The sequence below is a fragment of the Crocuta crocuta genome, unplaced genomic scaffold, assembly GCF_008692635.1.
Source record: "Crocuta crocuta isolate KB4526 unplaced genomic scaffold, BGI_CrCroc_1.0 scaffold451, whole genome shotgun sequence".
NCBI lineage: Eukaryota > Metazoa > Chordata > Mammalia > Carnivora > Hyaenidae > Crocuta > Crocuta crocuta.
In genome coordinates this window covers 75,905-102,498 of record NW_027527963.1, presented here as the reverse complement: position 1 = coordinate 102,498, position 26,594 = coordinate 75,905, and the positions used below count along the sequence as shown (strand labels likewise).

The window sequence follows — 26,594 nt, the reverse complement described above, 5'->3', positions numbered from 1 at the left end:
AAAGAAAGAAAGAAAGAAAGATGTGGATTTTTTTGGGGGGGTCTTTTGTGGGGAGGGAAGTTTTGGATATGAACTGGCATTTGCCCAACAGTGTTCTGAGTTCAGTAAATAACTCAGCACACATGGATTAAATTTCCAATGAAAAACATGGAGCTTACAAAGTAAATGGAAAGTACTTGGCAGGACACGTATTTACATTTGATGAAGGGAAATCTGGGGGGGTAGTTGGCCAAACCTGATTAACACATCCTCACTCATCATGATAATAGAAATTGCCAGTTATCACTGGCACTGTGCTGTGGCCTTTCTCAAAGAAATCGGCACCACCCTGAAAGGAAGCCGACTTCTGTGTCAGCTGTGTGTGTGTGTGCTTGTGTACAAAGTTAGTGCACAGTTATCCCTTACAAGTGAATCAGTCATTGAATAAATGAAGGCCTCTTCTAATATAGAAACAGCTTTCTTTTTTTTTTTTTACAAATAGTTTATTGTCAAATTAGTTTCCACATAACACCCAGTGCTCATCCCCACAAGTGTCCTCCTCCATGCCCATCCCCCCCTCCCCCCCCCATCCATCAGTCCTCAGTTTTTGTCAGCATTCAAGAGTCTCTCATGGTTTGCCTCTCTCCCTTTCCCCCACCATTTCCGCCCTTCTTCTCCCCCTTGTTCCTCCGTCAAGTTCCTCCTAATCCTCCTATACGTGCAAACATATGATATTTGTCCTTCTCTGCCTGACTTATTTCGCTCAGCATAACACCCTCAAGGTCCATCCATGTTGCTACACATGGCCAGATTTCATTGTTTCTCATTGCCATGTAGTATTCCATGGTATAGATAAACCACATCTTCTTGATCCATTCATCTGTTGATGGACACTTAGGCTCTTTCCATGTTTTAGCTATTGTGGAGAGTGCTGCTATGAACATTGGGGTACATGTGCTCCTTAATATAGAAACAGCTTTCTAAAATGCAGGGGAAAAAATCTGGTATTTGATGTGTGTGCTATGATTCTCTGCTTTAAGATATGAGTCTGAAGATAGGTCTCTTTTCCCATTGTGATAACATTTTTAGCACAGTAAGTGAATGAGACACTTCAGTCACACAGCTAATAAATGATAGAACATAAATTCAAACCTGTGGCTATTTCATTTGAAAGTTCAAGTTTTTCCACCACATTTGCCACCTGCAAGAAAAATGGTATAAGTGGAGAGACAAAGCAGGAGGCTGGTGGGGAACAGCCAGCGTACAAAATATATATTGCTGACTCTATAGCTAAATCATAACTAACATTCAAAGGAAAGGCACTAAATTAGCAACCACTCACCCTGTGATGAAAAATAAACTCAGCCTCAGAGAGATTGTAGTGGCTTGCTCAAGGTCACAGAGCTAGTACCTGGGGGAATCAGGATTTGAACCCAGAGATATGTACCTTAAGATGTCAGATAATAGGCAAAAGATTTTCACCTCTGATACCCCTTTAAGTCCAATGACAATCCTAGGAGACGAATGTTAGAAATGATAGAAAGAAACCGGAGTCAGCACATAAGAGTCAGATTTGCTAGGCCTCCTTATGAGTTATTTCAGACAAATAAGCTCTTGCATCTTAGAAGGAAGTGGAGGTGGAAAGAAAAATATATATAAAATATTTTATGTCCCCAAATGGGAAACATAAGGGTATAGATTTTGAATGCAGGCTCAGATTTCTTTTTGTTTGTATGGTAAATAGTATTTTGTTCTTCTTTCATTCTTTGATGTTCTGATGAGGGTCTCCATCAAAAGAAGTTAGGATAACGCCTACATCATAATTTCTGCAGAGATTAAACAGAGTTCTACAAGTAAACCTGCAGTGGTGTTCAGGACAATTTGCAGAGTGCTATGAAGGTCACCAGGACTGCATTGTGAGGTCTACCACTCACAATAATTCAGTGTCGGGAACACCATTATTTCCCTTCTCATACTTTCTCAAAAAAGGGAAAATTCCATTTCTCTCACAGATGGGACAACATACTTCTAGATGCCTCCTGTCACTTCTTTCATGGGAAGAGTAGCTAATTTGATTGGTGGAGAGCCTGAACACCAATGAACCATGATTTTCCAAACACTATGGTTATTGAATGGAAAAGTTTGTGATGACCAATCCTTTCTCTTGCTGTCTTGCACTGGCTGTGCTCTTGGGTAGTGGGGTCGCTTGTGCTTCAAGATCCAGGAAGCAACTAAACTTTCCCCAGATAAGCCCAGCTGGGCTTCCGTTCTCCTTGCCAGCTTTCTTGTCTGTGAATGGGAGAGTCAGGTAGGCCTGTGACTAAAGGCCAAGCAGCCTTAACAAATGTTCACTCCCTAAAAGGAAGCACTAGTTTAGCCTCAGGTCTAAGTCACATTGTCTAGTCCACCTTTACTGTGACTAAAATTGGTAATTTGAAGTTAAAACCTCTAAAATGAAGGTGGGATGTGTGAGTGTTATTCTAAGCCTAGAACATTTGGGACCTTTGAGATAGGCATTTCACTCCTCTGCTGTCTTAAAAGCCTTGGCATAGCATAACCATCAGCAGGATCTGGCTCCCTATTCTTAAGAGTCATGGGTTTGTTTTGCTTTTTTCTTTGCTTCCTGCATAAAAGGCACATAACAAGTATCTGCTGATTGATTGGAGTACGTTCCTAAACAGGAACTGGTGTTTAAATTAATCCTACTTGAGCCAAGACTGCTGGACTAAGGCACAGAGCAAATCTCTGAAATCAGACATAGTCATCTTCACATCAGAGAACAACACATTGTACTTTAAGATGAAGGGGGAGAAGAAGGAGGAAAAGGTACTGATGGGTCTCACTGGCATGAGAAAGTGCTCAGTCCAGAGACCACTTTGGTCTTCTGCCACCTCTCAGAGTGTTACGCTATCAGCCAGGCAGGTCCAAAGAGGTAAATGGTCATGGGACTCAAAACAAATGAAAAGATTTGGTGTACCCTGGAATTTATATTGATGTTCCTCTGAGAAAAAAGCACAAGGAACCTTTGTGATTGGTTCATTCATTCACTTATTGACAAGGAATTATTAAGCGTCTACTCTTTTAGGTAAAATTTTCTCTGCATATGCACATGCTTCCAAGAGGAAGGGAACCTGTAGGAAGCCTGATGTGGTCATAGGTCAAATCATACCCCCCAAGTCAACTTTACCAATAATAAAGCTTATTTGTTTTAGGTCCACACGTCTAACTCTGGTCAATTTCTTTTTTCTTTTTTAAGTTTATTTATTTTTGAGAGAGAGAGACAAGAGTGTGAGCAGGGGAGGGGCAGAGAGAGGGAAATTCAGAATCTGAAGCAGGCTCCAGGCGCTGAGCTGTCAGCACACAGCCCAACGTGGAACGTGAACTCACTGTGAGCTCATGACCTAAACTGAAGTCAAAGGCTTTAACTGACTGAGCCACCCAGATGCCTCCCACCCCCCACCTATTTCTTAATTGGTTCAGAAATTAAAAGAAGAAGAGGATGATTAACTATTGTCCCCCTCAAAATTTCAAAACATGCTTACTGAATAAAAAACAATTTATGGAACTTTTTCTTAAAACATTTCTTAGCGTAGACAGGTTTCTGTCAACCACATTTTTGGTAAGTACTGACGGACAGTAGTTGGATGTTACACTCCCTGCCTTATTCATTCCTAGGATGCAACGAGCTGAAGAACCACATTAGCCCTAGCATGGAGGAAACTAAAAGAAGTTGTCCAAATAGAAGGTCACTCTGCTTCCACACAAAGTTGACCACCGAAGACAGGTTTTTGCTTGGCTAAGTTTCTCAAGAAGCTTAAGGTTTCCATTCAGGACTTATATATATGGAAAGATGATCAAAGTTCCTGTGGTAGGGTCCCCTCCCTAAGGAAAGAAAAAAAAAGCCTCAAGGCAACCTGGCTATACGTGTACATGGCAACATCCCTCACGACCCTGTAACATGAGACCACTTAATCAGACTGCATGGTTGTGTGTTACCATATATGGGAGACAAAGAAGTGAAAAATATATAAAAAACTACGCCACGTGGCATTCGGGGCTCCGCTCTTTGGGTACAAACCCACCGGACCGGTGCCAGCAGGACTAAAGTTGCTTCCTGGAAAGAAAAGCCTCAGTGTCACAACTCTCTGTGTGAGAATCCTGCTACATTCCAAGTTGCACACCATACAGTATGACTTCAATGACTTAATCCTAGAAAACTCCTGAGGCAAATATAACTATATGTCTATCTTAACCATAACAAAATGAAAAACTTTATCAAAGCATTTACCTTCGAACAATCACTTCCTATGCATTCCTTATGTGGCATTTGAAGACTTTAAACAAAGCTCTTTCTGTATTCCTGTGTTTTCAAAACATATTCTTGGTAACCGAATAAACTAACTTGCTAAATAGGAATACTGACTCCTGGCCAGTTAAATGTCAGAATCATCCACCAAAAAACATCCACCTTGGTTCTGGAGTGTTGGATCTGGAGCTCTCTGTTTTGGCAGTAATTGGATATAGCAGAACCAGTGTTCTATTACCATCCCTCCAGAGTTATAAAAATAAAGTTATCTGCACTTGTAAGTATATTTATCTTTCTAATGTTTACAAACACATTCGTGATTGGAGAGGAAAGGGGGTGGTTATGGTAGATACATACATCTTGTCAAAGGGCAGTATCAAATTTTTAAAAGGTATGTAATAAAAAGAGAGAGAGAGAAAAAGAGAGAGAGAGAGCTTTACAAAACACATTCCTGTTTTTGTTAGTGAGACTGAGGAATACTACAAGCAGAATTAGTCACTAGTGACTGTGTCATAGATCCTCATGAGAAACAATCAGAGTACTGGGACTTCTGATTGGCACAAATGGAAGCACAATATTTGGAAATTTCTCAAATATTGTTTATCTATTTTGCTCCCACTAACTTGTGAGCTCCTTAAATAAGAAATGCAGTTTATATTCATCTATAATCTTGTGCCTGATACACAGTAGGCACTTGACAAGTTGTTAAGCGAATAAAATCTGTTGATAATTTATGACTCGGGGGTAAAACAGATTTCAGGTAAAGCTTTTGCTAGATGAATAATGAATACAAATAACAAGCACATCTCCAGGAAGGGTCATGAATATAAGTCATTAATTTTCACTTTTATTATTAAACAGAAGCTCTAGGGAACAGACATACATGGCACTTAATGTTGTTAATTAAAAGTAGATGAAGCTATAATTGAAACTATGAAAGCACCCAATCTTTTACTAATGCTAAGCACCAAATACTTAAATGCAAATAATAGAACATTCCCACAAAGCAATTCTATTAAGCTTCATTCCACATTTTAAAAGAGCAAGGTTCTCATTTGTTCTGTTGCCACTTGCATTAATTTTTAATGTTTTAAACAATAATGGGTATTGGGGCGCCTGGTTGGCTCAGTAGGTAGAGAATGTGAACTTCACAGTTGATCCTGGGATTGTGGATTCGAGCCCCACGTTAAGCGTAGAGATTACTTAAAAATAAAAATCTTAAAAAAAAACAAGTTTAAAAAAATAAACTCTGTAATCAACTTTTAAATAAACAGCTCTTTCTGTATATATTAATGATCTTATAGAAAGAACACTCAGGACTTAATAAAACCCCAGAAGACTTTAGAAAATCCTGACTCACAAGAACATAGTGCTTATTTGGTTTCAGGCCATTGGCTACTTCATTGTTGAGATTTTCCAAGTCAGACAGTGTTACACTTGGACTATGCCAGCGAGCACTAATAACAATGACCATAAACGCAAGTTGGCCTTTCCCAGTCAGATGTAAGGCTAAGCTTTCCAAATCCAGGCAGCAGAGGGCAGTGAAAGCACTGTTAATTGATCGTATAAACCTTTTATTACAATCTGGAGAGAAATATTGTATTTCCTTACAACTGCATTTTCCATTTTAAACACCACACATGTAAGTGGTTTGAAAAACAATACATCTTTAGTCTCAGATGCATTCTTAAGCCATATATAACATTTAGGAAGTGCAATGAGAGATCTCTCCATCACTGCAGGGACTTACAGTTCACTTTAATATAACAGAAAAATGTTTTAGAGAATAAGACTACATTGTGACCTTGGTCTAAAATTTACCTATGTGGTGTAGGAGACACTAAAACTGTGCTAACCTACCAGACAGAGTGCTGTACTTATATTAGCATAGCATTTAAGAGATTCAAGGGGACCTCAAGGTCAACTGGCGGTCATGAAAAGGTTATTAGAGTCTCTCAACTGGACAGTGGCTAAGGTATCATCAGAACACAGATCCTCTAGCTCCTCTCACTTTCAAGTGTTAGGCGCACAGGATTTTGTAATACTTAAGAGCTAGCCTTAGGACCTCTGATGTTTCTCTCAGGGTTCAAAGGTCTTAGGAATCCTCAGCTGAAAAATGCAGTAGTGTTCAAAATCACTCCGATCTTGTTTCTGCAAAAGTTCTCAAGAGATGACAAAATAAACCCAGTAATGTTACACATTTTAATCAATATATATTCCATGATTTTTAAAAGTAAGACCTCATCACTCCCCGACCCCAACCCCAACTAAGAAGAAGACATTGTTCTTTTAACCTCAGCAAATGCATGCATGTCTGGTCCAGTTCTTGACATGCTCCAGCACTGTATCATGGTTAGAAATTTTACTAAAGAGGACTGGACATGGCTATGAACGCTTTCTTAGCTGTGACCTTCTAAAGCCTGGACTTCAGTCTGAAAGATCTGTCACTCACTTTCCTTACTGAGGTAGGTATTTCAACATCAGAGGAAATGGTTAAATGGCTAATGGTAAAATAATAATACCCACTTTAGGAGAGAAGATCTCCGGGAAGCCACAACACTCCGGGAAGCCACAACACTGCTGTAACAGTTACAGTGAAACATTTTGCCTCTGGACTTTGTTGATCTGCCTGGAACACATGATGTCTGATTGGCATTAGCAAGCTCGAGGGTTGCCAGTGACATTCTCCTGACCCTGCAGGAGTTCTTCCTTCTTTAAAGAACACACACTAAGCCTGGCGCCCAGGACCTCTTGCTTTCATTTTCACTAGTTGGCTTCTCAGCCTGCTTGCTCTGTTCTAAGTCTGTAGTCTTTCAGCAAGTCAAGGGCCAGGCTGAAATCCCAGAGCAAATTCCTCCAAAGCCAAACAAGGAAATGTTCAACGAGGCTTTGGAAACCAATAACCAAGAGCACTAGGTTGTCTTATTTGGAAGTTAATATATTGGACGTTGCACATTTTTCACCAAAATTAGACATTTTATGGATTAGCTATGTATCTTCATTATATCACCTTCTCTAACAAAGGTTAAAGGTGCATAAAGAGGTCCATTTTTCAAGTAGACATTACATTATTTTTAGGGTATAAAAGTTTTTCAAAGCACAGTCGACAGGAATACCACCCTAGTAACCTAGTTTAACTACAAACTTCAGTTAAAATGCTGCATATCTTATGATTTTTTGAGGCGATGCCCGATACCTAAGGGAATTATCTAGAGGTGTGTGTCAAAATCATATGGAAAACATGGACCCTCTTTGTAGAGAAACTATCAGGTACTATTCTAGATCTCTTTTCTCCAGATGGCAAATAATTCTCTAGAAATGACCATGGATGGGGGCTTCTCTATTGTGCCTTCAGTCGGGCTGGCCAGAAAAACCACAGAGCCTCCCGCCAATGACCAAGTGGAGCTTTGTTTTCTTGTGTGCTGACATGTGTTACCATCTAGCAAGGATTAGGCTCTGGGCATGACCTGCTGGTTTGGAAACCTGAAGCCAGGATTTTCAGAATCCCGGCTCTTAGGCATGCCCCAAACAACAAAGGGAAGCTATTTGTTTGGAAAGCCCAGTTCTCAAGGACTGTCAGAACTAAGGGGTCAACTGCAGAGTTATCGGGAACCTCAACAAATACCTTTTTTACATGGCTCCTCTGTAAGGTTTTGTTCCCATGGGGGAAGAGGGGTTGTGGAGGGGAGAGAAAGGAAGAAGGCAGGGAAAGAAAACAGGCAGTATAAAGTGGGACCTAAAACGGAATCTAAGTTAAAACCCACTTACTTACTAGCTGAGTTCAATCACCTAAGCCTCTGTCTTCTCAAATATTAAACAGGAATAACGATATGTAAATTATAGAACTGCTATAAGAATTCATTGAGGTAATCTCTGTAAACTACTTAGTGCAGTGCCCGGAACATGTCAAGTATTCTCAATAGTTAGCCATTATTATTGTTATTTTTGAATAATTAAATAAAGAGGGAAAAGACGTACATATTGTGATGTACAATTCCTTAAACACTACCATTTTGTTAGCTAATCATGTAGAGCCTGGTGAGGAAACACCTTCAGTTTGAGTACATCAGTGAATTCAGGTGCCCTAAAAACCTCATCAATCTATTCAACCTACATGTATAGAATCTACAGAACCTGGGACAAAGTAGATGACCATCTGTTTAGGCTGCACCCTGAACAAGGGAAAGTGGTGGAGGGGACCTTCCACTTTGCAAGGCCTGCACCCTGGCTTTGGGTTGCATCATCCCAGAAAAAAAAAGGCAGTTTTTGTTTTTGTTTTGTTTGTTTTAGTTTTGCATAAATGTTCCATATGAACTAGCAGCAGCCCTGGGACCCAATTCCAAATCCCATAGCTCTTTTTTTTTTTTTTTAGTTTATTTACTTTTGAGAGAGAGGGAGAGAGAAAGAGGGCATGAATGGAGGAGGGGCAGAGAAGACAGGGAGAATCCAAAGCAGGCTTCACACTCTCAGGGTAGAGCCTGATGTCCCAGGACCTTGGGATCATGACCTGAGTTGAAATCAAACGTAGATGCTTAACCAACTGAGCCACCCAGGTGCCCCCCAAATCCCACAGCTCTTTGTGATTATGACCAAACCCACCAGCCATACCCTGACTTCCATTCTCTAGATGAGATTGCAGAGAAGTTTCTTCCCTGGGATCTACCTAGGGAAGGAGGTTGCTGTGCTCCAGGGCCCAGATTCTGGGAAAGAGAAACCAATTCAAACAAGCCTCTCAAACCTTTGACTCCACCCAGAAACTGAAAAGGATGGGACACTCTTCCTTTTCTTCCTCATTAGAGAGCTCAATTCTGCCCAAAATGTATTGCTTGACCACTGAAGTGTGGGAGCTAGAGGGAAAGATGATGGAAATAAACCACATTTTGTTTCCCCTTTAATTCCAGCTGCCCAAATGAGCAGTGGAGAACTTCATAGCCAACTTTTGTCATTGAGGCCCTCTGCCTGAAATGCTATCCTCTGATTGACCTAGATGAATCAGGCTTATCCCGTCAGCCTTAACTTTTCATGATGTGCAATCCTATCCCAGAATGAGATGGGGGCTTTCTATTTCTTCTTAGCGTCTTAGATATTCTTCCTGGAATATATGTCCATGAGGACAGGACCTGTGCCTGTCTTGTACACAGTTTTATTCTCCGCACCCACAGCGGTACCTGATACATAGCAGAAATCCAGCAAATATTGTTGAATGAGTATATTTAATACCAATAAAGGAGGGGAGAAAGTACTATCCAGCCACACTGCCTTCTATATGGCAAATAGAAAGTGGATTCTAGAACGTGAAAGGCTCCTTGCCTGAGCACCAGGAAGGATTTGGGTATGAACAAGATGGGCCTGCACTTGAATTTTGGAGTGCATGTAAAGGAAAGGCATACTCTGAACAAGAGAGAGCAAGAATATCCCAGAACTGGAGTTGGAGTTGGAGGGGAGGCAGAAGGGATGACATGAGGAAGAGAATCAGGAGGCAGAAGAGAAGACTGGCAGCCACCGGAGTGCTCTGAGAGGGTAAGCAGACAATGAGAAAGCCCTGGTAACGGGTACCAGATAGAGCTAAAGCAGGAATGTGCCCTGCGTCATCTGAAGTTCACTGCTGTGCTCTCCATGACCCCAAAAATCTCAGTTCAAGTTCTGAAACATAGTGTCAGTATAGTAACCTTGTTTTCATGATTGCTTTGTGTGGGAGGAGGAGAGGGAGACCAGGGTGTGGGAGGAAACAGAAGAGAAGGAGTTGTGTCCAAACCTTGGGTTTGTGTCAGAACAGAAATAAAAGAACAGCTGCAAGAGGCAGAGAACATCAGACAGCAGGAAATCAGAGCAAAGCTGACTGAGAATGCAACAAGAATCTTGGCGACATTCGTTGGACTTCAGAGAGACATGAAATGGGAGTTTTGTGCTGCTAATCTCAAGGGGCCGTGAGGTCCCAGCTAATACCTAGGACACATTATGTATTCTGACATAAAGGTTATTTTTCTCATCTGTGATGCCTTTTGGAGTATGAGTCCCTTGAAGTCAGGGACTGTCTTATTTGTAAAAGCATCAGTATCTCTAGTAGAGTGTCTAACAGATAGTAGTTACTATTCATTGAATGAATAGATGAACGGCTTCATCATGGATCTTCGTCATTTTGAACTACCTACAATTAATGAAAAAAATCCAACAGGAAAGAGGGAGAAAGGAAGAGAGAGAGAAAGAGAAGGATGGAGAAAGAATAAGAATAAAACCCTAATATATAGACAATGTTTTTTCCTTTTTCTCTGGTTTATCTCTAGCCTCTAAAACTTCCCTTGGCATCAACTCCATGTTCTAGAATTAGGTTGAGTGGAGCCAAAAGCCTGGCAAATGGTCTTTATAGGTGATCCCATGCACATCCTACTAGTCTACAACCCCATCTCAGTGAAAGCCATGGATCGCCTGGCCAGTACTTGATTAGAAATAGTCACATTTCAAGGACAGGACGTATCCAGCACAGCTTTGGCCTCTAAGCCACTGAGCTTTCCTAGAGCCAGTATTTAAAGATGAATACAAGTTTCCCCAAACTTTATGCAAAAACCCTGATGCAAGATTTTAGGTCAGAAGATCAGGAGAGACACCTCTATGATGAAGGTTCAACAGACAATGGAATGAATCCTAACAACATTTAATAATACTAGTTTTAACAAGCTAGTTGATCCTCATTTCCCTGTGTTTTTGATTAATCGACAGAAGGAATAAGTAAAATCTAATGCTTTTTAAGAAGTTAAAGGTACAAAACTTAAAAATAATTATAGGGACCAGGTCCAAATACGTGAAAATCCCGAAGTCATTACATTTTTCTTATTGTTGAAGATATATTAAACACTGACATAGCAGTTACTGATAATGTATATCAGTAAGTCAGGCAAAATCACTTCTGATTCTGGTGAGTATCCCCTTAAACTGAAATAATCCACTTCTGAAATTGTAGATAGGATTAAAGTTTACTTTTTCCTACATGAAAACATGCTTAAGTAGGACAGAAAGTACTGTCTGCATACTCACTGTAATGATCTAACAGGATAGATATCTGCCCAGGACGCCTCATACAAAGTATCTGACTTTGGACACAACAATGTACTCTCTCACTAAAAGTGTTATAGCAATTCTCCTTTCTTAGAATCAAATGCAGGAATTGAGTTCATTCTTCGAGATGTTTAACTCTCATTCTACACCCATATTTCAAAAATGCCCTCTCCTTCACTGCTCTCTTCATATGATGGGACAAAACACACCTCTATAAATAAGGCAAGCTCAATGATGTGTGGTTGCAATGTAGTTAGTTCTTACACAATCGCTGTACCCACAATTTCACTTGGTCCATGGTTTATTTGCCCTCAGATTCTGGACCTCACAGATGGTTTGCATTCCCCAAGGCCAGGATCATGACTAGTGGGTGGTAGAAAGAAAAGTGCCTGTCATTCTGCAAAGATATGACCTGCCAACATAGTGTGGATAAGCTCAAGAAACCATTTCCAAACATGGAAACAGGACTGGATCAGTTTGGGGCAGATGGAAGCTTTTGCCAATTCTTAATTTTGCCAATCTCCCTGGATGATTTCTCAACCACTCAACACAGGGTAAAAGGGAACAGAATAACTTCTATTGCCAACACTTTGGAGCTATTAGAAATTATCAAACATTTTCCTAAGAATTAAAATAGATATTAGAAAAATCAGGGGTGTGAGGATTATCCCTAAACCCTTTACAATCATGGGAATACCATAGAAGAGTTAACATTTTTCGAAAGTAAGAACTGAATATTTTCTCTGTCATTCTCTGCCTGTCTGTTTTTAGGTAGGTACTTCTTTATAGCTAAATTTATTTTTGCTTTGCCAAAAAATGTTCATCTATTCACTGATTAATGGAAGGAACATGTACCCACAACACAAAAGCACAAAGTTCCATAAATGCATCAGGAATACTTCTTTTATTTTATTTTTTAATATTTTGGGGGGGGATTGATAGAGCCATCTGAGGCTTTATTTGGGAAAAGACACTTGAATTAGCTTTTAGATGGGGGCATGGGCAAAAGGGGGTACCCAGGGCAGTAGACTCCCCTAAGGGTAGGCTGAGGACTGGGGCTGAGCCTTAGGTGGGTCTCCTGTTCCCAACACTCCCTGCACAGCTCCTTCCCCCAAAGGCTCTATAGCAGTCATAGGAGCTGGAAGGCTGGAAGGGACCACAGTGGTTGTTCACTTAGATAGGACATCAAACCACTTGGAGCTTCCTTCCCATCCAGGGTCTTGACCTTCTTCACAACCACTGCCTTAGAGGAGCTGACACAGCTGAAGGGACTGAAGCCCCCGCCAGAGCTGAAGCTGGACTGGAAGGAGTTCAGGCCATAGTTGAGGCCAGGGCTCATGGGGCTCCCATAGGCCGAGCTCAGCCCACCTGAGTAGCTGCTGGTGATCTTAGTATGGATACTCAGGTTCTGCATCCCAGGCTCTAGCTGGCTCTCCTTGCCCTCCAACAGCATGCAGTAGGTGGTGATCTCAATGTCTAGGGCCAGCTTGACATTCATGAGCTCCTGGTACTCACGCAGCTGCTGCACCTTTCTTTCTTGGCTTGCTCCAGCTTGGCCAGCTTGGCATTGGCATCCTTAACAGCCAGAGCCCTGCTCTGCTCAGCATCAGCTATAGCAGCCTCGAGGGAAGCCCTTTAGCTTTCAAGGCCCTCTATCTCAGCCAGGAGTTAGCTGATATTCTGGTTCATAGCAGAAATCTCCATCTTCATGCTACAGAGATCATTACCCAGCTTCCCAGCCAATGTCTACAACTCCTTGTACTTGATTTGGTACATGGTCTTGGCCTCAGCCCAGCTGCCGCTGGCGATGTCCTTATGCTGGGCTTTGACCTCGGTGATAATGCTGTCCAGGTCCAGAGCACAGCGGATGTCCACGGACAAGACTATGGATATGTCTGAAATCTGGGACTGCAGCTCACAGATATCCTTTTCATAGAGCTGCCTTAAGAAGCAGATCTCTTCCATCAGCCCTTCCAGGTGGGACTCCAGGTCTACCACGTTCATGTAAGTTTCATCTGCATCCTTTTTATAAGGACAAATTCATTCTCCATGACTGCACGCTCTTTAATCTCTTCCACATATTTATTCTCAAAGTCCTCCATCAGCCCCCTACATGTTGCCAAGCTCCACCTCCAACTTCAGCTTCCTTGGCCCAGTGTGTCCTGCTACTGTGGAAGATTGTTGATGTAGCTCTCAAACATGGTGTCCATGTTGTTCCAAGTTGTTTTCTGCTGCTATAGGAGGGTCCACTTGGTCTCCAGAAATTTATTCTGCTGTTCCACATGCCACGTCTTATCAGGGAAGGAGGCAAACTTGTTGTTGAGGGTCTTGGTCTCGTCCCTCTCCTGGGTGTTCCCAGCCTGGATATTGGGGTCCACCTCCAGCTTAAAGGTGCTCAGCAGGCTCTGGTTCACTGAGACAGCTGTGATGCCCTGCATGCCTCTGGCCCTGCCACAGACCCTGACCACACTCATGTTAGTGCCTAGGCCAATCAGGAAGCTGCTGCTGGGAGAAAGTGGAGGAGTTGATGCGGACATCAGGTGAGCTCATATAGGAGTGGCTGCTGAAGGCAGAAGAGCTGGAGACGGATACCATGCAGGACTTCTGGGTCACCCTGATGGATATGGTGGAGGCTAAAGTGGAGGCTGGAGTGGAGGCAAGTAGACTGAACCTGACAGAGTTTCAAGGAAGAGCTGAGAAACTGTTTCTAGGTGGGTTAACAATGCTTCTTTATAAATTGTCTTCTGTCACTCCATGACTTGGGGTTTCAGAGACTTTTTCTTCTTTTGTTTTCCTATTATTTTTCTCACCTGTTTTCTCTATTTTCTTTGACAACTCTTCTTTCTTCTTTGTTCCTAACAGTAGGCTCTTTCAGAGCAAATCTTGTTTTTTTCTTCCTCAAAAGCAATCCCTCAGTAGACTTCTCTGCTCTCAGGGAATTCATCTGTTACTTCTATTTGGATGCTTCAAATTCCACAATTATATTGACAACTGGTTGCCAGCCATCTGCTACCTGAAAGTCTACTTTATCTTCAGAACAATAGAATCAATGGTAAAATTACATCTTTTCTACAAAAAAAGTTAAGCTGAACATCCCAACTACTCATTCTGTCAGTGGAGTTAAGTCTTCATAACACCCAAAGAGCCATATACCAGAAATTAACAAGGGCTAGAAATAAACCCTCCTTCCTGGTGATTCACTGCATCACTTTTAGCACCAAACATTTTATAAGTTATGTAATTATCCTCTGTTGCTTTCCATTTGTATGCCTGTGATTTGACCAGTACTCACTGAGCCCTTACTCTGTGCCTGGCACTGCTGCAGGTGCAGACAGATAGCAAGGAGCTCTAAAGACGTTAGAGGGCCATATACTCTTAGGGCACAGAAGCCAACAACACACAAAGATATAATTAAATTAAAGTACCAATAAGATCAATATAAAAGGTAAAAGTAGGCTAATGTGACAGAGCAACTGGGGGTAGGATAGTGCAGGCCACTTTAGATGAGGAATGCCTTCTGAGGAGGTAATATTTGAGCTCATACCTGAATAAGGAAGCTACAGAGATACAAAGATCTAGGAAAGTACGTCTCAATCCAGCATATTCAAAGGCTCTGAGATGTGGACAAGTTTGGCATATTTTAGGAAGAGTAGAAGGAAAAGAGGCAACAGAAGGCAAATGTCAGTCAGCTCATGTGGACTCTGTAGGGTTTCTCAACATTGGCACCATTGACATTTGGGGCCAGATTCTTTGCTATGGGGAGTTCAGTGCAGTGTAGGATATCTGGCAGTATTCCTGGGCTCTACCCACTAGGAGTCAGTAGGCTCTTCCTAGTGATAACCAAAAAATTTCTCTGGAAATTACCAAATGGGAAGCAAAAAGGCCTCCAACTGAAAACCATTGTTGTAGTCCAAGGTAATAAATTTCGATAAATATTCTCAGTGTAACAGAAAGCTATTAAAACATCTTAGGCAGAGAGTAATAAGGTCTGAGTTACACCGTAGGAAGTTCATGCTGGTTTTAGTGGAGAGAGACAAGAGTAGAGGGAGGGAAGAAATGAGACGTCCACAACAGAAATTTGAGTCTGAGATGATGGACTAAGGTAGTAGTAGCCAAGAGGATTCATCTAGGAATTAGGTGGCAGGTATTGAGAAGAAAAGAGTCAAGCACGATGATTAGGTTCTTTGCCAGTGCCATGAAGTAGTTGGAGTTAGGCCCTAAACCCGAGATAGCAGTGCCATTTATTGATGGGGAAGACTTGGGGGTAGACTTGTGAGTGTACAAGTTGTAAATCAAGAGTTCCCTTTACCATACTAAACTTGAGATATCTATTAGATATCCAAGTGGAGACGTCCAGTAGGCAGTTAGATGTATATTGGGTGTGGCACTCTGAGGAGAGGTCAGGCTTGCAAATTTAAGTCTAGAGATGGAATTATAAGGATTAAAGGTTAGATGGGATCACCTAGTATATTAGTTTCCTGAGGATGCTGTAACAAATGACTATAACCTGGTGGCTTACTACAATAGAGCTTTAGTCTCTCATAGTCTGGAGGCCAGAAATCCAAAATTAAGGTGTCTATAGAGGCTGCACTCCCTCTGGAGATTCTAGGTCTCCAGAATGTATTTTTTTTTCTTGCTCTTTTAGCTTCTGGTGCCTGTCACTAATCCTTGACCTGTGGCCTTGTGTGACCATATCATTCCAAGCTCTACCTCTTTGGTCACACTGTCTCCTTCTCTTCTGTCTGTCAAATCTTTCCTGTGTGTCTCCTACAAGGGCACTTATCATTAGATTTAGGGCCTACCTGAAAAATCTGGGATGATCTCTTCATCTGAAATTTCTGAACTTAATTATATCTGCAAAGACCCCTTCTCCCAAATAAGGTAACCTTCACTAACATTCACAAGTCCTGGGGATTACGGTGTGGACATTATCTCTTTAGGGACCATCATTCAGCCCAGTACACCTAGAGAGAGACTGTAGACAGAGAAGACAAAAGGTGTTCCCAAGGCAGACACTCCAAGGATAGAACCTTAGATACTCCAACATACAGAAGCCAGTAGAGGAGGAGGAACTAGGAAAGAATGGCTGGGCAGCATGGCAGTCACAGACAACTAGAGAGGGCCTGGGGGTCATGTTTCCTCTGTGTCTCCCATGTTTCTTTGTACCAGATTTGTCCAAGTTTATAGGATGTTCCTTGAATTGAAATAATTATTTATAGTGATATGAAAAAGCTCATTGCCCATGCCATTAAACTGCCTTGAGATTATCAGAAAAACTCAGAGGTAATCACCCACATTTGCTTTGCAAGTGGAAAAAGAGAGAGAGACAGAGAGACAGACAGAACCTTTTTCATTTTGTGCCAAGTTTTTATTATAACACTAATCATCACTCTTCTTTTAATTCTTCATTTCCAAGCCCACAAAGTGCTAACATTTGAAACCTATTTAGGAAATTTTTTGGAACTTGAAGCAAATTTCCAAAGTTAAATTTCGGATCCAAACCTCCATGATTGGTCCATGAAGTGGAATGGAAGGAGAGTGATGATTTGAGGGAACTGCTTTCCTCTGATGCCTTGATGAGGGGATGGGATGGACATCTTGGTGATATAATTAATTCCTCACGCCTAGGGAAAATATACTGCTCGTCTTGTCATAAAAATATTAGACTCTGTGTTACCAGTAACTCTATAGTCAATACATCTCAGTTTTACTTACTGATGAACAAACATATCCTAAAATCCTTTGAATAGAAATATATAGGGTCAAAATGTCATCTGTCTTACAACATAAAATTTGGTGTCTTGGGGAAACATATTTTAAATCGAAGTAATATTGAGTGTATGACCTCAGAATTCAGAATTTCCCCACACACTAAGCGTGGCTCCCTTGGTGGCTGGCAGAGCACTCTAGGACTTAACCCTCAAAAATTCCAAGGGGAGCAATTTGAGTGAAAATTTCAACTTTTGTTCTAACAAAGCCATCTTGCTTCTACAAGGGAAATGATGACTGAAGGAGTCTGTCTGAGATGGTTGAAGATTACCACAGGAGGTGTGAGGAATTTTCTATAGTTTCCCTCCAGTCATGCAACTGTGGACAGGTGGCAGGGCAGAGTTATTTGGGATCCTGATTTCCTTCACTGGTGATGGATTCAGAAACTGCAGTCTTAAACTTCTGACCCTCTTCTCCTCCATTTTTCACCCACTCTCCTACCTGCCACAAGGTCCTAAGGGTTAAACAAAGTTACTTAAGACTGAGACCTGCTTGTCTAGGAGCTGACACCTCCCAGGCAAGTACAAAATTTATTAAATAATGACCAATTAATTAATTTGCTGTACAAAGTTGAAGAAAAGCCTGTTTTATATTTAAAATCAGATGATTTAAAGTACAATGATATATCTCAAAATCTTTGAGATTTAATTTCACATGTACTTTCCTCACGCCTCCCCACCCCTACCTGCAATATACACATACACATATATCCAAACCAATAATCTGATGTGAGCAGGTATTTGGGTGGGTAATGGGCATTAATGAAAACATAACCACATGCTTTTTTGAGATATAAAAAAATTAAAACAATTCCTACTATTTAAGAAGGCTAAGAATAAATTTTAAAATGCCTTGACAAATGAAAGTTAAAGTAGAAAGAATGTCAAGCAAGTGCTGAGACTAAGAAATGATGTACAACTTGCCAAAGTCAAGAGTTCAACAAGCAGCTCTTTGATGTGACTAGAGAATTAGCTTTTTATGCACTGTGTTCACTACATAAGTGAGGCTTTTTCCCATCAGGCTCTGGAGTGAGTAGCCCTGGGTTCCAGTTCAGGCTCTGTGACCTCGTACTGTGATTGAAATTAGTTTTTGCCCCTTTCTGAGGGTCCTTTCTCTCCATCTGCAAAATAGGAGTAATAACAAACACACTGACTCATCCATAACTTTGTTGCAAGAAACACGTGTTAGTGGATATGGAAGGGGTTTGAGAAGGTTGATAGAGGCATGCCATTTGATTGTGTAGTATGAGAAATCTGGATTGAGACCTTCTGACACTACCCAGGCCTTGTCATCAACTAGGATAATCACCATTCTTTCCATAAGACCTCCTTAAATAATAGAGTAGCTACCATGTATTTAGTGTGTCACATACATGAACAAAGCATTTAACATTGATCTTTGATATAGGGTTATTACATTCATCTTGACAGATGGACAGTAAAGTCCAGAGGGATTAAATGGCTTTCCAAATCATAATTCTGATAATGGGGAACTGGGGTTTGAATCCAGATCTGATTCCCAAGCACATATTCTTACATACTAGGTCTTACAGACCCAAAGCCAGAAAAATGTGAAACCTGGCTCCTGATTTCATAGGTGGGTATGTTGATGGACCCCAGCCTACTTTCTACTTCTCTTCACTAATTCTCAAGAGCCTTTCAAATGTGAAGCATCCGGTAGGTCCCTGCCATAGAAGATCACAGTGAACTTCCCTTGGGAGGGGCCCTCTGTGTTTGTGGGCCAAATAAAGACCACAACTTAAAGATCTATTACATAGATGAAATTTACCAGGACACCCTTGGGATCTATTGCGTGAGTGAGTCCATATGATTCTTATCACCTGTCACCTTCCTACATCTATTCTCCATTTACCAAGAAAAAAAGGGAAATCAGAGCTAAGATCACCTAAGTTTTACATTTCATTTTACTCTGCGTTACACTTCCCTCCACTTCTCCCACCAAGCGTCCTTCCTTGTGTTCTTCCTTGTGTTGTGTTTTGAATATGAGTGCTCAGTAAGCATTACTGATTGACTGGCTGGCTGTGTAAGAACTGACTGACCCAATAAGATATATTGGGTTTGATTATAATGAAATAAAAACAGTGACTCTCCTCATTTCAGTTTGTATCTACTTCTTATTTGCATTCTATCTTACTTTGTGTTACCCACATTTAAGACGTTTGAAATCATCTTTGATATTTTCCCTTAGGTTTCCTTAACCATTCAGATCATTCCTTCTGAGATTTTCTTAGTAATATTTCTAGATATATGCCTTCTTTTTTATTTATTTAAAACACAACTAATTGAATTCCAGGCCCTCATCTTGAAAAAGACACAAATTTCCAACTAAGGCTCTGCTTCCCTTTTGTTATCCCTCATATCCGTCTTGCACATGATTGCCAGACTAATATTCCCCAAATACTTTTCTTTTTCACTTTCCCATTCTTGCTCTTGACCTCTTAAGACAACTCTGCTTTATCTATGAAATTAAGTCAAAATTCTTTGCCTGATAGTCACATCCTTATAACATCTGGATATAAGCAACCTTTCTAAATACATCTCGTATCTTTCTCCACTTGAACCTGTTGCTCGGGGCAGGCTAGTCTTCCTACTGCTCCCCTATAAATAATGCTTTGTGCATTTTGATCTCTGAATAGTGGCTCAAACCCTTTCTCCCCCTTAGAATGCCTTCTGCTCTCTGCTTCTTTCTTCCAACTTCTCCACTGAAGACCCAGTTCAATTCTTGCCTTCTTAAAAAGCTTCCCCTGGTTATCTCCATCCACAGTAAAAAACAAAAAACAAAAAACAAAAACCTCTCAATCCCAGCTACAACTGCCTCAGGGCCCATGCACCATCTCAGCACAAACTGTGTGGGATGCTTTGTATTACAGAATTTCAGTATTTAACATTTCATATGTAAATATTTAAATTTACCATTATGTTAAACCTTCTCTGAGGACAGAAGCAGTTTGGCATGGTGGAAAAGAACATGAAGGCTAGAGCCAGACTGCTTTGGTTCAAGTCATCACTTACTACCTGGCTGATCTTAGGCAAATGTATTTTCCTTACCTCAGTTTCTGTAAAGGCCATTCTAGGCAACCAACTTGAGCAATGGAAACCTGAGTATGGTAAAATCTGTACCAGATTGAATACAAACAGGCCCATCAGGCCCACAGTGACTATGGGACTGAATACAAACAGGCCCATTAGGTGACCCACCTGCGAATATCCATTAGCCCCAGCTGCCCAATGCATTACTCACATCCAGGCCATAAAAAGAAAATTCCATACATTCCCATACCTCCTCACCTTCCCCCCTAAACTGCAGCCCCCGACCACTGCCTCCTGGCAGACACTCTCTCCTTTGCTGTCCTGCCCACTGCTCCCTTGCAGTGTATTCAGTAAACTTCTGTCTCCTTTGCTCTGCCTTGGGTGAACTCTTTCACCTCTCACACTGCCAGCCTCCACCTGATCCAGTCACACTGAAGTTTCCTCATCTGGAAGACTGAGAAAAATATTATACTTCCCTCATAGACTTCCTGTGAGGATTAAATGAGTTAATATATGTAAGATGCTTAAACAGTTCCAGGCGCATAGTAAGTACTTTGTACGTGTTAGCTATTATTCTTCCTGACATAGTTCCCAGTGTATGGATACAGATATATAGAGATATATATAGATATATCTATACACATATATGAATATCGATATACACGTATATTTAGATTCATATCTATATCTCTATACATGGAATGACACTTGATCAATTAAACAGTTAATCGGGGGAGTGGAAATACCATCTATTTCAGGAATATATATGTGTTCCCGTCTAGCTCAGTTTTATGCCTACGACTGCTATAGCTGCTCACTCTTCCTGACCTCATGTAAGTGTTCTGGGACAGATGGATGGGCTTCACACTTATTTATTTTCAGTCAAGACTTTCACTAGCAAAGGGGCACCTGAGTGCCTCAGTGGGTTAGGCATCTGACTCTCGGTTTCCGCTCAGGTCATGATCTCACAGTTCATGATCTCAGGGTTGTGAAATCGAGCCCCATGCCAGGCTTTGTGCTGAGCACTGAGTGTGGAGGCTGCTTGGGATTCTCTCTCTCCTCTCTGCCACTCCCCCACTCACACTTTCTCTCAAAATAAATAAAAACAAACATTAAAAAAATAAGATTTTCAGTGGCATAGAAATGCCCATTTTTAGCTGAATATACTTTCCCATTTGAGACATACATATTCCTTAGATGGTAATGATGAATCTGTATAAAAGGGTGCTTCTGTACTATAATTTGTGTTCAAATTATGTGCTCAGTTTGGAAAAGGACCTAGGACTCTCCCCATGAGAAATCTTCCTCAAATTTAAAAAAAAAAAAAGAGAGAAAAAAACTGGGAAAAGTCCCCACTGTTGGATAATGAAGACATTTAAGGCACATCTGTAGGCAACATGCCAGTTTTTAAAATACCTTTTTTTTTGTTTTAAAGATATGTACAGATTATAAGATATGATTACATAAAAATCTATATATTTAAATATTTTTAAAACCTGAAATAAAAGTGTGATTTTACATGGAAAGAGCCTAAGTGTCCATCAACAGACAAATGGATCAAGAAGATGTGGTTTATCTATACGATGGAATACTACATGGCAATGAGAAACAATGAAATCTGGCCATGTGTAGCAACATGGATGGACCTTGAGGGTGTTATGCTGAGCAAAATAAGTCAGGCAGAGAAGGACAGATATCATTATGTTTGCACGTATAGGAGGATTAGGAGGAACTTAACGGAAGACCATGGGGAAAAACGGAAGGGGAAAAATAGTGGGGAAGAGGGAGGGAGGCAAACCATGAGAGACTCTTGAATGCTGAGAACAAACTGAGGACTGATGGGGGGGAAGGGGAGTGATGGGCATGGAGGAGGGCACATGTGGGGATGAGCACTGGGTGTTATATGGAAACCAACTTGACAATAAACTGTTAAAAAAAATAATAAAAAGAAAAAAGTGTCATTTTATAATGCAGCAAGTAAAGCCTGTATGAGAAGAGCGTATGTAATTGGTAACAGTGAAGAGAAGGGAGGTGCAGGATCTGAGGAGAGAGCAGCAGTGGCTGTGTAGAAGGACATGGGTTATGTATCAGGAGGGACAAGGACCTGGCAGGAATCCTGGCTTTCTGGAAGGAGTGAGGGGGACAGGAAGCCAGTGACAGGGCTCTGCTCCACCTTTTCACACTCTGATCCGTTCGTCACCAAGTCCAGAGAGGTCCAGCTTTGTTAGAAGAAAATTCACTAGAGAGGATCAAGGGGGTCAGTATCCCTGATTCTCAATGGACCTCATGCTTGCTTATGTTCTTCACCTTAGTGATCCTTGGCAGTCGATATTAATTCAGAGGAATCTCTAATAAGCATTTATATAATAATAATAATTAATAATTGGTTTTGCAAATTATGAAAATATAGTAACATATTCTATACGGTACAAAGTGTTGAAAGCCTCATAATGTGTACGATTTTGAGCAATTTTTCCCCTTTTTATCCTGAGCAATTTTTAATTTCCAAAAGGAATGCCTGCAGTTGGAGAAAGGCTGGGTTTTGTGGAGTCACTCTTTATCTTGCCTGAAGTTGGTACCTCTACCACTCGTTTCTGAGAACCCTATGCCTTAAATCATAATCTGCAATCTTACTGGAGTGGAATTTGAGAATCCTATATAAAATCAATGAGTTAATTCAGATTACATAATTACAAGCAACTTGGATTTAGACAGAACATCCTCTTTTCTCAAAACAAAAAAATAGACCCTTTGCTCATAAATTAAAAAATTTAGTTTCAGTGGGAGGGGGGCGGGGCTCAGGTGGCTCAGTTGGTTAAGCATCCAACTCTTGGTTTTGGCTCACGTCGCAGTCTCATGGTTCATGGGACGGAGCCCTGCATCAGGCTCTCTGCTGACAGCAGGGAGCATGCGTGGGATTCTCTCTCTTTCTCTCTGCCCCTCCCTCACTTTCCCACTCAAGATTAATAAATAAACATTAAAAAAAATAGTTTTGGATATTTTAGAAGAAAAAATAAAGACAAAAAGACACCCATTTCACTAAATTTCAACAGCAGGAAAAGGAATAATCCACATGTGGTAAATGAAGTCTTAATGAATTTTATCGATCTCTTTCCATTTACAATGCTTACTTTCTGGCTAGGCATCTTGTGTATTTTATCTGTAATCTATTTTCATTATAATTACCTCAAAGTACTGAAGGGGGATTTCCAGTCCCCACTTGTACTTTTTCCAGGGCAGGGAGGTGGGAACTTACTGACTCTTCTTTCACCCTTCCGCAATCACTCTTCAAGCAGGGGGATGAGTGGCCTCCCTGATTGTTGAGACTGAGAGGAGGTACTGAGCAAGCTTAGATCAAGCCAGCCCCCGCTGGTTCTGCCTCCCCCAAGAACCTTACTCAACTGGTCCCTGTGATAAGTTTGAAAGAATGGGCTCTTTCCAGCTTTGCCTGAGACTGGGTGAGGAAATTTAATTCTGGGGTAAAATATTAAAGAAGCTCATTATGGCTGCACATTTTAGCCACATCCCCAAGTTCGCCTTACTTTAATGTTTTTTATTTTAACTTTGTTTATTTATTTTGAATGAGACAGCATGGGTGAGGTAGGAGCAGAGAGGGAAATAGAGAATCCCAAGCAGGCTCTGCACTGTCAGTGGGAGCCCGTTGTGGGGCTTGAACTCTTGAAACCGGGAGATCATGACCTAAGCCAAAACCAAGGGTGTGGTATTTAACCAAATGAATCACCCAGGTGCTCCTACTTTAGTTTTTTGGGGTTCTTTTAAGTTTATATTTAAATCTTCATCTGTTTCCTATGTTTTGTTTTCTCGGTTGTTTCCAATCTCAAGAATAGATGTAATTTGCATTTTGTGATGAAAAACCCCACATCCAGAGAAGTAACATATGTGGCCCAAGGTCATGCAGCTAGCAAACAGCTCACTTAGAATTTCAGGCTTGGCCTGCTTTCCAACACAGTGCAGGTTCTTTCCAGGACACAATGCTGCCTTCTTTCTGTTGAACTACTACAGCAATAATAAAAGTCCTGGTCCTATTCTGAAGCTACAGATTTTCATTGTTGGGTCCCAACAAACTTGCTGTCTCTTCATGTACTGCCACTGTTGGTAACAGAAAGTATCTGCTCTGAACACACGGTGTCTGCATGAGCCAAGCACACAGAGAATAAGACAGGACAGAATTATCCAGGCTGTAATGTCCATCAACTCCTCCCACCATCTGCTTCCTCCCAACTAGTCTCACTGTTCCGGACAAGTGCTTTTTCTTGATTTATGTATACAATATAAGGAAGATTTGAACATCTTCATACTTGGTTAAAACTTTCTCCTTATATAGAAATAGACCAGAAGACTTAATAGTGTCTGGTTGCATTATTTTCACAACATTCAAGTATCTTCCTCTGTTTCCACAGCCCAGCTAGTTCATCACTCTGACTTTCTGGGATACAACTTTGTATTACCTGTATTTAACTACATTAACTATATATTTTTTTATTTCTGTATTCTTGATGCTCTGACATCTGAGGTTTTACCAACTAGCAGAGACTGTCTTTCCCCAGTTAGCTAATTCCTAAAGACAGTAAACATCTTGCTTTGCCTTTGAGCACACCTTTGATATGCCAACCAACCAATCCTGGGTGCAAAACCCCCTTGCTCCTCTATCTGGCACTCTGGGAAGGAATATTCTTTTGCTCTAGTCATCTCAAGGCCAAATACTACACAATAGGGACAAGCCCCCTTCCCAAACCACCATAGCCCACAGCGTACAGATGATTAAACTATCCAACCCTAAACCTGCTCACCTTGCCTTGCCCGTCCTTACCTGGAAAACCACAGTGAGGGCTTTTGCCCATGCTCTCCCCTTTCTCCTTGTGCCTCCTGACCAACCCTGCTTCTTCCTCTGTGGTCCTTCACAGCTTGGCATGTCCCCTCCTCTTGGGAACTGTGAGTAACAAACTACCTTTTTAAAGGTGATTGTCTCCTGAGCTAAGCTGGCATCGCCATACCTGAATAACAAAATCCTGGGTACCTTTTAAAACAGTCTTATACCCTTGCAAATAGCAAAATACCTCAAGTATTTTAATATATTTGCCTTTTTTGTGGCAAGTTATACTCTGAAAACTATAGTATTACAAATTAATAAAGTGATAATTTTCTTGACTTCTTTAGAAAAATAAGACTATGGAGACGAGCACATGTAGGTTGTTTGCTTCTGTGATTTCTTTTCATGGAATCTTATGTTTTCCAAAATTGATTAAATGCATTTGATAGTGGTTTAGAGTGAAAGAAATCTTAAGCAACCTGATTGCCTCACAGTTTTAAATGGATCTTTTCAGTAAGTCTCACAAAGACAGTAATTACTTTCATTACAACATATTTTGAAAATGGAATTAAGCCAGAATCAAACTAAACTAAATATAAGTTTGATGTGTACTCTAAAGGAAAACTACAAGGTAATGAGGATTAACTCAATAATGCATGTAAAAGTAGCTAGCTAAGGGTGCCTGGGTGGCTCAGTTGGTTAGGTGTCTGACTGTTGATTCTGACTCAGGTCATGATCTCATAGTTCATGGGTTCAAGCCTCATCTTGGGCTTTGTGCTGACTGTGTGGAGCCTGCTTGGGATTCTCTCTCTCTCTCTCTCTCTCTCTCTCTGCCCCTCCCCCCACTCATGTTTTGTCTCTCTTTCTCTCTCTCATAAATAAATACACATTAAAAATAAAATAAAATAAAAGTACCTAGCTAGATGACCAACATGTAATAGAATTTTTAATAATTGTTTTTCCTACCAGTGTGCCTGTAAGAGCACTCAACTAGATTTGTGTTGCACTTTTTATTAGAGGGGGGTGACATAGCGGGGGGAGAGGAGCAGAGGAAGAGAATATCACGTAGGCTCCATGCTCAGCACAGAGCCTGATGGGAGGCTCGGTACGAAAACCCTGGAATCGTGACCTGAGTGGAAATCAAGAGTCAGACACCCAACCACTGAGCCACCCAGGTGCCCCTATGTTGCATTTTAGAAGGAAGATACATTACCAAAAACTCACAGCAGTCTTTCAGGGTTAGGGGAATATTTCTCAACCCTTTTTCATGATCACTTCCTAAAGAATATTTTTTTCCTTGTCCCCATAAATGCTGATACTACAGATATACTATACCCTTGTGTAGGTACCGGGGCCCTTTGGAGGCCCACAAACCATTATAATAGCTAAGATACTTTTTGCCCTCCAAGAACTAATTTTCACCCCGGTGAGGGTGATATCACCCTATTGATAACCAGGGAGAATACATGCTTAGGGTTACCAATTGTTCTTAACCCTGGCTGCACACTAGTGCTATCCTGAAGGCTTTTAATTACCAAGCCCCCACTTAGCGATTTTTATGTAATTTGTCTGAGAGGGGACCCAGTCTTTGTTATTTTAAAACTCG

The 26,594-nt window shown here is 41.0% G+C and overlaps 1 protein-coding gene and 1 pseudogene across 2 annotated transcripts in view; both read right to left on the bottom strand.

Moving 5' to 3' along the window:
- Window positions 1-26,594, bottom strand: part of SYNPO2 (synaptopodin 2) — a 175,368-nt gene that overhangs the window by 84,426 nt on the left and 64,348 nt on the right. The window lies entirely within an intron of this gene.
- The window catches only part of LOC144222302 (keratin, type II cytoskeletal 8-like), a 35,331-nt pseudogene continuing 21,204 nt past the window's right edge, over window positions 12,468-26,594 (bottom strand).